Raw genomic sequence first — 11,723 nt, forward strand, 5'->3', positions numbered from 1 at the left:
AGGAGTCACTTCCTAGTCTATACTGCATTCTTTTATGCACAACTTTTGTTGGGAGGTGCGACCCTCTCATCAGAGAGCACATGGTCACATCATGGGAATTTATTCCCCTTGTCACGGCTGCTGAATGAGAAATGAGAAAGGCTACCCCACTTTTATTTTTGGAATTAACACTTTGCAGGTTTATTTTCTTTGAGAAATGAAGAAGTGATTTAATATGAGAAGCAATTCATTTAAGAGTTAGTGTGTTGTCACGGCAGGGGAGGAAATTAGTTTGGCTGACTTGGTTTTCTTAGAGAATGAAGCACATGAGTCACGGTTAATGGTAGAGAAAAATTTAATTTCTTTTATTCCTTTGCCTAAGAATGGTTTACATTATAGGTTGAATTGATTTTCTTCTTTTTGGTGGTGAATTGTGTTTGGATATTTATCTGTTGCAATGTTCAATTTAATGTTTTCATGCACTGGAATACCGTCAATCATGTTTAGTTGTGTCTAATTTCCATTTTAATTTAAGTTCAATTCTTTTCACAAAACAATCAAACCCCCCCCACTATGTGTTGATCTTAGACTGAACCCAATTTGGTCCTTGAGAGACGACCTAGGAGTCATTTCCTAGTCTATACTGCATTCTTTTATGCACAACTTTTGTGGGAGGTGCGACCCTCTCATCAAACGTCGTCCCGTTCGTCCACTTCCGTAACCTCCGTCAACTTCGTCCACTTCGTCAACTTCATCCACTTCATCGACTTTATCCACTTCCTCGACTTCTTCAACTTCCCCACTGCCTCCACTTGCTACACTTCCTCAACTTCGTGAAGTTCGTTCAAACCACTTCTTCCACTCCCTCCAGTTCCTCAATTTCGTCAACTTCGTCCACTGCCTCCACTTCTTTCACTTCCTCAACTTCGTCAACTTCATCCATTTCCTCCACATCTTCCACTTCCCCAACTTCGTCAACTTCGTTCACTTCCTCAAGTTCCTCTACTTCGTCCACTTCCTCCACTTCATGCACTACCTCGACTTCCTCCACTACCTCAATTCCTTCACTTCCTTAACTTCCTCAACTTCGTCCACTTCTTCCACTTCCTCCACTTCCTCAACTTTTTCCACTTTGTCAACTTCACCAACTTCGTGCACTTAGTCCACTTCAACCACTTCCCCAACTTCGTCCACTTCCTCTACTTCCTCCACTTCCTCCACTTCCTCCACTTCCTCCATTCCTCATCTTCGTCCACTTCCTCCATTTCCTCTACTTCCTTCACTTCATCCACTTGGTTGACTTTGTCCACTTCCTCCACTTTTTCCACTACGTCCACTTCCTCCACTTCGTCCACAACGTCCACTTCCTCCACTTCGTCCACTACGTCCACTTCCTCCACTTCGTCCACATCGTAGACTTCGTGAATATCGTCCACTTCCTTCACTTCCTCACTTCGTCCACTTCATCCACTTCAACAACTTCCTCCACTTCCTCCACATTCTTTACTTCGTCAACTTCCTCCGCTTCCTCTAGTTGCTCAACTGCGTCAACTTCATCCACTTCGTCAACTTCCTCCACTTCCTCCACTTCGTTTACTTCGTCCACTTCCTCCACTTCCTCCAGTTCCTCAACTTCGTCCACTTCCTCAACTTCCTCAACTTCGTCCACTTCATCCACTTTGTCAACTTCCTTCACTTCCTCCACTTCCTCCACTTCGTCCACTTCGTAGACTTCGTCAATATCGTCCACTTCTTCCACTTCCTCCACTTCCTCCACTTACTCCACTTCATCCACTTCCACCGCTTCCCCCTGATAACAGTTAAAAAACTGTTATTTTCATGCTAAAAATTGATACTTAAAGCAACCTTTAACACTTAGAAACTAGCTTGAAATCATGCTTTTGGTTATATTTTTAGAAATAAGAGAGCTGGACAGGTTTATGCTTGATTTCAGTGTTTTTATGCAGGTTTTAAGGTGAATTTGGTGAAAGAAGTGAAGAAGGATAGAGATGGAATCAGAAAAGACATGAAAAAGTGCAAAAGGAGCAGCCGCAAGTACCGCTCAGCGGCAATTTACCGCTGAGCAGCACTCAGAAACTCACGTTGGATCCGCTGAGGGGTGAAAAGGCCGCTGAGGGGAAGAAAACAACTCACGCACTTACTGCTGAGCGGTAGTTTACCGCTGAGCGGCACTATTTTGGGCTTGGGCCTAATTTTCTGTAATTTTAGAATACTATATAAGCTTTAGGACGTCCTAGGGTTTGTATCTTTGGCAAAGATGAAGCAAACACTCTCTTTTCCACCCCTTGAAGGAGGATCTTGGATGCTCAGGCTACCTCTTCACCTTTCTAAGGTTTTATCTTTCATTCTTCCATTACTATTCATCTAGTTTCACCATGAATATGGTGAACTAAACCTTGTATTGTTGTTGGGGAATCAATGTAGTCTTGTGAAACTCTCATATATGGAATTTGTTTTAACGTCTTATATTAAGATATATGCTTTCTTTCATCATTTGTTAGGGTTTTTCCTCTTTGCTTATTGCTTGCTTTGTTTAACTCATTCATTGTCATGATTATTGATTTTGTCGATATGGGAACGTACGGGGAAATCTAGATCCGGGGAGTTTCTCCCAATAGCATATTTGTTGCCTTTAAGCTCCTGCACTTTAGAACTAATTACTAGGAATGCTAGGAATTGTATGAACTCGTAATTAAGGATAGGCCTTCTTGCAAGGTGATTTAGAGAGTGGCATTAACATTGATGAAAAGAATGATGAATTCCTAAAGTATATGAGAGTGGATAAGATGAAATTGATAACCTCAACAACATACTCATCCATTTAATTCATTGAAGTGTTTGTACTCTGTTTTTCTCCATTGATCAAATTCATGCATACATATTTAATTATTGTCTTTTTCATTTAAACCTACAATTAATTTGTTCTTAAGTCTTAAATAATCAACAAATCATATAGCTAAACTAGGTCGTGAGTCCTTTGGGAAAACGATACTTGGTCTTACCTTGTTTTATTACTTGATACGATTCGGTCACACTTGCCGATTGTTCAACAAGTTTGTGGCGCCGTTTTTCCGTGTTCATAAATTTGTCATCAAGTTTTTGGCGCCGTTGCCATTGAGTCGTGGTTTAACTAGTTCATTTGTGTGATTATTGATTATCTTTGACTTGAATTTTGAATTTTGAATTTTCTGTTTTTATTTTTTCTGTTTTTATTTTATTTTATTTTATTTTATTTTATTTTATTTTCTGTTTTTATTTTTATTTTGTTGTTTTCTGTTTTTATCTTCTCATCTCAGATTTTATATCTTCTTTTATATCTTTTTGTGCTAACCAATTCTTCTAGGGATTTGTTTGCTTGTGTATGCAGGAAGCAATCCGAACTAGAAGCAATCCGAACTAGAAGCAAGAAAACTGCAGAACCTCTTCTTGAAGGTTTAGACGAGAGTAGACGGAGGAGAAGAATCCGTACATCTAGAGAAATTTTTCCTCCTCCGGAAACTCTATTACAACCATCACCACAAGGTTCTGACCATAGCACTGAAAATATGGAGAATAATAATACCAGAAGAACTCTTGCAGATTACTCAAATATAGTTGGACCTCAACACTTTAACAGCATAGCAAGACCGAGGGTCAATGCAGTCAACATGGAGGTTAAGCCAGCATTAATCCAACTGGTGAAGAGTAATCAATTTAATGGGTTATCTCACGAAAGCCCATATGAGCACCTCACAACTTTTAATGAGATCTGCAACACGGTGAAAATAAATGGGGTGCCGGACAAAGCAATCAAACTTAGCTTGTTTCCATTCTCATTAGGAGGCAATGCTAAGCTTTGGTTAAATTCTTTTCTAGAAGAAAGCTTTACAGAGTGGGAAGCAATGGTGACCAAGTTCCTAAACAAATACTTTCCACAATCAAAAGTAAATAAAGGGAAGCAAGAGATTTCATCATTCAGGCAAGGCATGGAGGAATCATTGGGGCATGCATGGGAAAGATATAGAAGCTTATTAAGAAAGACACCCATGCATGGTTTTGATGATGTGCAAGCAGTCCTAGCCTTCCTTGGAGGTCTTGGTTCATAAACCAAGATGATGCTTGACGCCTTAACAGGGGGAAATATCAAATGGAAAACTCCAGAGGAAGCTACCGAAATCATTGACAATATGGCTACTAGTGACAATGAGCTCAATAGTGAAAGCAGATATCTTAGTCAGAAGGAGTTGCTACAATCAAATGATGCTCTGCTTACTCAAAATAAAATTATTTCTCAACAGTTGGAAGAAGTAATTATGAAACTTTCTCAATTACCACGAGAAATACAAAAGGTTTCAATGGTTCAATGGCAACAGCAAAAATGGCAAATGCAGTCTACTCCATCTGAGAAGACAACCAAACTTGACGAGACTTTCAAAAAAAATTCTTGAAGACGAATGCATCTTATTGTAAGAATGTGGAAGTTGCATTTGAAAATATGAAGATCCATATTGAGCGAATAGTTGACAAGATGAAAAATGGTAATATCAGAAAGGAGTGTAAAACTGTTGTGACCAGAAGTGGTAAGGTGGTAGAGGAGAAAAAAAAAGAAGGAGAGGAGAAAGAAAATGAGAGTGAAAAAGAAACATGTGAGTGGAAAGAAAGAGTTGAGAGAGAAAAAAAGAAAGAAGAAGAAGATGAGAAGAAAGAAAAAAGAGAGAGAGAAGAGAGAGATGAGATACAAAAAGAAAAAGAGTTTGAAAAACCACTTCCTTATCCAAAGAGCTATTCAAGGAAGGAGAAAGAAAAACAATTGGAAAGATTCATGGAGCTGTTTAAGAAGCTGGAGATCACTATACCATTCTCTGAAGCATTGCAACAGATGCAATCATATGCAAAATTTTTGAAGGAATTGCTTACAAGGAAAAACAAATACATTGGGAAGGAAACTATCAAAGTACAGGGTAACTGTAGTGCAATCATACAGAAATTACCTCCTAAGCTTAAAGATCCAGGAAGCTTCACTATTCCATGCACCATAGGAGACTTGGAAGTTGGAAGAGCATTGATTGATTTGGGAGCTAGCATTAATTTAAAGTCATTATCCATGTGTAGAACAATTAAGGGTTTGGAAATCAAACCAACCAGAATGGCTCTTCAACTGGCGGACAGGTCTCTTAAATATCCATATGGAGTGGTTGAAGACGTCTTAAATATCCATATGTGTAGAACAAATGTTGCACTTCTCCTCCTAAGTAAGGCTTGAGGCATTGACCATTCACCACCCAGCTTTTCTGTGGATCATCAGCAGTTGGATTAAATATTTCAATTGCTCCATGTAGATGCACTCCTTTTACTACAAATGGTCCTGACCATTTTGTCTTCAATTTCCCAGGGAATATCTTCAATCTTGAATTGAATAATAGTACCTGTTGTCCTGGATTAAAAACTTTACTTACCAACTTCCTGTCATGATAGAATTTGATCTTATCTTTCTAAGCCTTGGATGAATCATATGCATGTAATCACATTTCTTCAAGCTCCAGGATCTGCCTTCTGCGTGTACCTTGAGTTTCATAAGGATCAAAATTCAGGAATTTCAAAGCCCACAACGCTTTATGCTCCAACTCTACTGGAAAATGACATTCTTTCCCATAGACTAATTGAAATGGTGATAGTCCTATAGAAGTCTTCATTGTCGTCCTATAAGCCCAAAGAGCATCATCCAGCTTTAGTGACAAATCCTTTCTTGATGAAGTCACTGTTTTTTCCAGGATCCTTTTTATTTCTTTGTTAGATACCTCAGCTTGTCCATTGGTTTATGGATGATAAGGTGCAGCTACCTTATGTTTCACTCCATAATGTTTGAGTACTTTTTCTAGCTGATAATTGCAAAAATGAGATCCTCCATCACTAATCAACACTCTTGGAGTGCCAAAACGTGAAAATATCTACTTCTTCAAAAATTTAATTACTGTGCTGGCATCATTTTTAGGACAAGCTAATGTTTCCACCCATTTACTCACATAATCCACTGCTACCAAAATATATTCACTATTGAAAGATGGAGGAAAAGGTCCCACAAAGTCAATACCCCAACAATCAAAAACCTTAACCTCTAAAATGCCTTGTAATGGCATCTCATGACGTTTAGTGATCGTCCCTGCTCTTTGACACTTATCACAATTTCTAGCATGATTATGAGCATCTTTAAATAAAGTTGGCCAATAAAACCCTGATTGAAGAACTTTTGCTGCTGTTCTTTCTCCATTAAAATGTCCTCCATAAGGTGAATCATGACAGTGCCAAAGAATTCCTTCTGCTTCTTCATTTGTCACACATATCCTCAGAAGATTATCTGCTCCAATCTTGAACAAATAAGGATCATCCCAAACAAACTGCTTGGCATCATGTAAAAATTTCTTTCTTTGTTGCCAAGTTAAATCTTCTGGCATGACCCTTGCAGCTTTGAAATTTGCCATATCAGCAAACCATGGCCTCTACTGAATATACATGAGTGCTTCATTTGAAAAAGATTCCCAGATCTCTGATTCCTTGCTAGTAACCTCCTTGTTAGCTAACCTTGACAAATGATCAGCAATCAAATTCTCACTCCCTTTCTTATCTCGGATCTCTACATCAAATTCTTGCAAGAGTAGTACCCATCTAATCAGACGTGGCTTAGAATCTGGCTTTGTCAACAAATATTTGATAGTTGCATGATCTGTGTAGATAATTAGACCCAATAAGATAAGGTCTAAACTTTTCTAAAGCATATACTATGGCTAGAAATTCTTTCTCTGTGCTAGCATAATTCAACTGAGCATCATTCAGGACTTTGCTTGCATAATAAATTGGATGAAAAATCTACTCTGTTCGCTGGCCAAGAACAACTCCTATTGCATAATCCCTTGCATCACACATCAGCTCAAAATTCTTATTCCAATCCGGAGCTACAATCACTAGAGCTGACACTAATTTGCTTTTCAATATGTCGAAAGCTTTCAAACATTCTTCATTCATCACAAAAGGAGCGTCCTTCATCAAGATTTGTCTAAACACATCTTTTAAGAACAGTGTTCAAATTAGCCAAACACCTTTGGAAAGAATTTCCAAAAACTGAAAAATCATCCATGAATACTTCAATGCATTTTTCTATGAGATCTGCAAAAATTGCCTGCATACACCTTTGAAATGTAGTTGGAGCATTACATAATCCAAACGACATCTTTCTATAAGCAAAGATACCAAAAGGACAGGTAAAGGCCGTCTTCTCTTGGTTGTATCCAGAATATCCAGAATAACCACAATTTGATTGTATCTAGAATATCCATCTAGAAAACAATAGAAAGCTTGACCTGATAATCTTTCTAACATCTGGTCCATGAAAGGAACACTACAATAAAACATGGAATTACCGACGGCTTTTTATCGACGGACTTAGTTCCGTCGGTAAATGATGCATTACCGACGGCTTTTACCGACGGATGCAAAAAAAATGTATTTTACCGACGGATATGGGCCTTCGGTAATTACCGACGGCCAAAAGCCTTCGGTAAAGTCTTCGGTAATTACCGACGGCCAAAAGCCTTCGGTAAAGTCTTCGGTAATTACCGACGGCCAAAAGCCTTCGGTAAAGCCTTCGGTGAAAAGAGCGGCAAAATTCCCGCCCATTTTTTCACTCTCTCTATGCAAAGTTTATACATTTTTATCACTCACAAATCGCTTTCTCTGCTATATTTCTCACCTTTTCTCACCTTCTGCCACCATTTTTCTCTACTGTGCAACCATCTTCCCACACTGTCACCGGTGCCGCTGGGAGAACGCCACCGCAGCCTTTGGGAGGACGCGACCGCTGCCATGGGAGGACGTCGCCGCTGCCATGGGAGGACGTCGCCGCTGCTGTGGGAGGACGCCGCCGCTGCTGTGGGAGGACGCCGCCGCTGCTGTGGGAGAAGTGCCGCTGCCGTGGGAGAAGCGCCGCTGCCGTGGGAGAAGCGCCGCTGCCGTGGGAGGACGCCGCTGCTGCCATGGGAGAAGCGCCGCTGCCGTGGGTGAAGCGCCGCTGCCGTCGCTGGAGAGGACCACCGTTGCCATGGAAGAACACCACCGTGCAAGCTTCACTGACATTAGGGATTTTTTCAATTTTAGGGTTTCTAAAACAATTAAAGAACCAAAGTGTAGCCTCTGATTTTGGTTTTGGAATGAATAAAATTGTTGTTTTGGTTTAGGAATGAAGAAATTTGGGTAAAAAAAACTGAAAAACGAAGGATACAGGAGAATGGAAAAGAGGAAGAAGATGAACCAGATCGACGTATTTACCGACGGACTTACCGAAGGCTTTTGGCCTTCGGTAATTACCGAAGGATTTTGGCCGTCGGTAAAGCCTTCGGTAATTACTGACGACCAAAAGCCGTCGGTAACTGTTACCGACAACGATATTACCGACGGTCATTTGTCCGTCGGAAAAATCGCATTACCGAAGGCTTTTGGCCGTTTCCGAAGGATTTTGGCCGTCGATAATAATTGTTTTTTTGGTTGTGGAAGAGGAAAATGATCCTTCCTAGTGGCTTTATTTAGCTTCCTGTAATCAATGCACATACGCCATCTAGTAACTGTCCGAGTAGGAATAAGTTCATTCTTATCATTATGAATCACTGTCATCCCACCTTTCTTTGGAACCACTTGTATTGGACTCACCCATTCACTATCAGAGATTGGATAGATGATATCCGCTTCTAACAGTTTCAATACTTCTTTTCTAACCACCTCCTTCATTGCAGAATTTAACCTTCTCTATGGTTGAGCACTCGGTTTATAATCCTCTTCCATAAAGATCTTATGCATACAATAAGTTGGGATAATACCTTTAAGATCTGAGATTGACCACCCAATTGCTTCTTTGTTAACTTTCAGAATTTGTATCAGCTGTTCTTCTTCTTGTAGAGATAAAGAATTACTAATGATGACTGGCTTTGTTCCATCTTCTTCTAGAAAAAAATACTTCAGATGTGCTGGTAATCTTTTTAATTCTAGCGTTTTTGTTTTGACTTCTTCTTCCTTATCAATTATTTCAAACATTGGATCTCCCACTGGACTCTTTTTCAATGTTTCCAAGTCCGTCAGACATTCATCAATTAATTTCTCTTCTTCATCATCTAAATCTTCACAATCATCAATAAGATTTTTCTCTAGTGGAGAAACATACCGCACCATCCTTTCTTGCACCATACAAACTTCATCAAGTTCATCAAATTGAAAACATGATTTATCATCATTTGGATATGTCATGGCCTTGGATACGTCAAAAGTGACTTCTTCATCATCAACTCTCAATTTAAGCTTACCATTCTCTACATCAATTAAAACTCTAGCAGTCTTCATAAAAGGTCTCCCAAGAATGAGAGGTACATCACTATTCCCTTCAATCTCCATTACAATAAATGGGAGGTGGAGGGAGCAAGGTGTGGTGGTGGAGGGAGCAACACCCCTAACTTCTCGAAGTAACAAACAAAGGAGTTGTAGTTTCTCTTACGGACCAAAGACAAGCCCATGGGTTAAGGGTCCGATTGTGAGTAACTGCCATCTCTTTGGAACGAACGAACCCAAGAAAAAACCGCCATCTAGGGTTTTAAACTAAACCCTGCAACTGTTAATCCTTGGACCAATTTATCAGTCTTGCGCTTCGAAGAAGAATCCAAAGAAGAAGAAGAAAACCAGTCAAAATCCTAAGGCAAAGTTCCAATTTGAGCTCAACTCATGTTCCAAGGCTAAGGACCTGCGAGGTGCCATATCCCTCTATGACGACGCCGTTTTGAACAATACGCACCTCAACCAACACCACTTCAATTCCCTTTTCTACCTCTGCTCCAACTCCGTCGCCGACGACTTGCTCAAAACCACCGCACTCGATTACGGTTTCCGCGCCTTCCCCACATGTCCTCTCTCGGCGTCGTTCCCAATGAGGCCTCCGTCACTGTCGTTGCGTGCCTCGCTGCGGCCAAGGGTGACGCCGATTATGCCTTCGAGTTGGTGAAGGGCATGGGCAAGTACAACAACGCTACCCCGAGGCTGCGAACCTACGATCCTGCGTTGTTCTGTTTCTGTGAAATGCTAGACGCGAATAAGGCCTACGAGGTGGAGGAGCACATGAATGGCGTTGGGGTGAGTTTGGAGGAGGCGGAACTCGCCGCGCTTTTGAAGGTGAGTGCGCGGAGTGGTAGAGCGGACAAGGTGTATGAGTATTTGCATAAGCTTAGAAGCTGTGTGAGGTGTGTTAGTGAGTCCACTGCGGTGGTTGTTGAGGAGTGGTTTTGTGGTGCAAAGGCCTCTGAGGTTGATGAGGTGGAATTTGATGTGGGGCAGGTCAAAGAGGGGGTTTTGCGGAATGGGGGAGGGTGGCATGGTCAGGGATGGATTGGTAAAGGGGATTGGGCCGAAACAGAACGAGTGTTGGTGCCGATGGACATTGTTGTTGTTGTGGGGAGCAATTGGTTTGTGTTGATATTGATGATTCGGAGACGGAGAAGTTTGCAGGGTCTGTTGCTGGCTTGGCCTTGGAACGAGAGGTCAAGGCCAATTTTAGTGAATTTCAGGTGTTGTTGATATCTTCATTCATTGCAATGCAACACAATTTTAAATGACACGAATGATGATATATTATTGTTAGAGTTTACTTTCTGATCTAGGTAGGTATCAATCAGGAATCTTGATAGGTATGACTTTTTAGGGGTGTTATTGTTAAAGTCAACAAACTTAATATGCATGACAATTTGTGATTGGATTACATTCGTATACAAACCCTTCGCAATATAACTGCATCCATTATTTACTCTTGATATTGTTAGTCTAGCTATAATAGCTTGGTTTTGATACTTCTGGTTGATCCCTTACAGGCCTGGCTTGAAAAGCATGACTCTTATGAAGCTATAGTGGATGGAGCAAATGTTGGGCTCTACAAACAAAATTTTGCTGATGGTGGATTTAGCATTTCTCAGGTTGTATTCCTAAGTTATAGAGTTCCTTTAATTTTACTGTCTGAACAAGTTATGTATGTTTATTGCTCTTGCCTAATAATTTTGCTTGATTGCTTTTGCAGCTAATTGTGTTTGTTTTGTTGATTTTGTAATAGTGCAGCTTGATTGTGTTGTAAAAGAACTTTACAATCAGAGTGGGAATAAATGGCCGCTCGGTGTGCTGCACAATAAGCGCCTAAGAGGGCTAATGGAAAATCCTTCCAGCAGGAAACTGGTGGAGGAGTGGATGAATAATGGTGCACTGTATACAACTCCTAATGGGTCCAATGATGATTGGTAAATTTCCAAATAAATCTCCTAAACATTGCATTTGCTTTTCACTGTTAATCTTTGGACAACCATATCGTTTCTTGTTCTGTTTGACTCTTTATTTAAAACTTGAATTTATCATGTTATGTATGCAATATGTATAATCTTGTGTGGGACTTAATTCACATTCGATGTCCCGTATATGATATGTTTCTGCATTAGACAGCTGAAGCTCTTGGTAAAACCAAAGTGGACGTAGACTTGAATAACTGAGAAGGTCTAAATGAAAGCTAAACTTTTTAAGTACTAAAATGTAAACGATTTTAACTTTTGGAGGTTCAAATATTTAATAGTTAATTTAGTCAAAATTCTTTGTTGTGTTTTTCATGAATATGTTATAACATTTTTATTTTCTGTTTGGCAATGATTCATATGTATTTTTAAAATTTAGTTTCAATCTAT

General features: G+C 40.0%; 1 pseudogene; it reads left to right on the plus strand.

The window, feature by feature from the left end:
• The first annotated feature begins 7,858 nt into the window (after positions 1-7,858).
• Positions 7,859-11,299, plus strand: LOC124823081 (proteinaceous RNase P 2-like; annotated as a pseudogene).
• Positions 11,300-11,723: the final 424 nt, after the last annotated feature.

This window comes from Vigna umbellata, chromosome 7, assembly GCF_029865625.1.
Source record: "Vigna umbellata cultivar VRB3 chromosome 7, Vumbellata_1.0, whole genome shotgun sequence".
In the NCBI taxonomy this organism is placed as follows: domain Eukaryota; kingdom Viridiplantae; phylum Streptophyta; class Magnoliopsida; order Fabales; family Fabaceae; genus Vigna; species Vigna umbellata.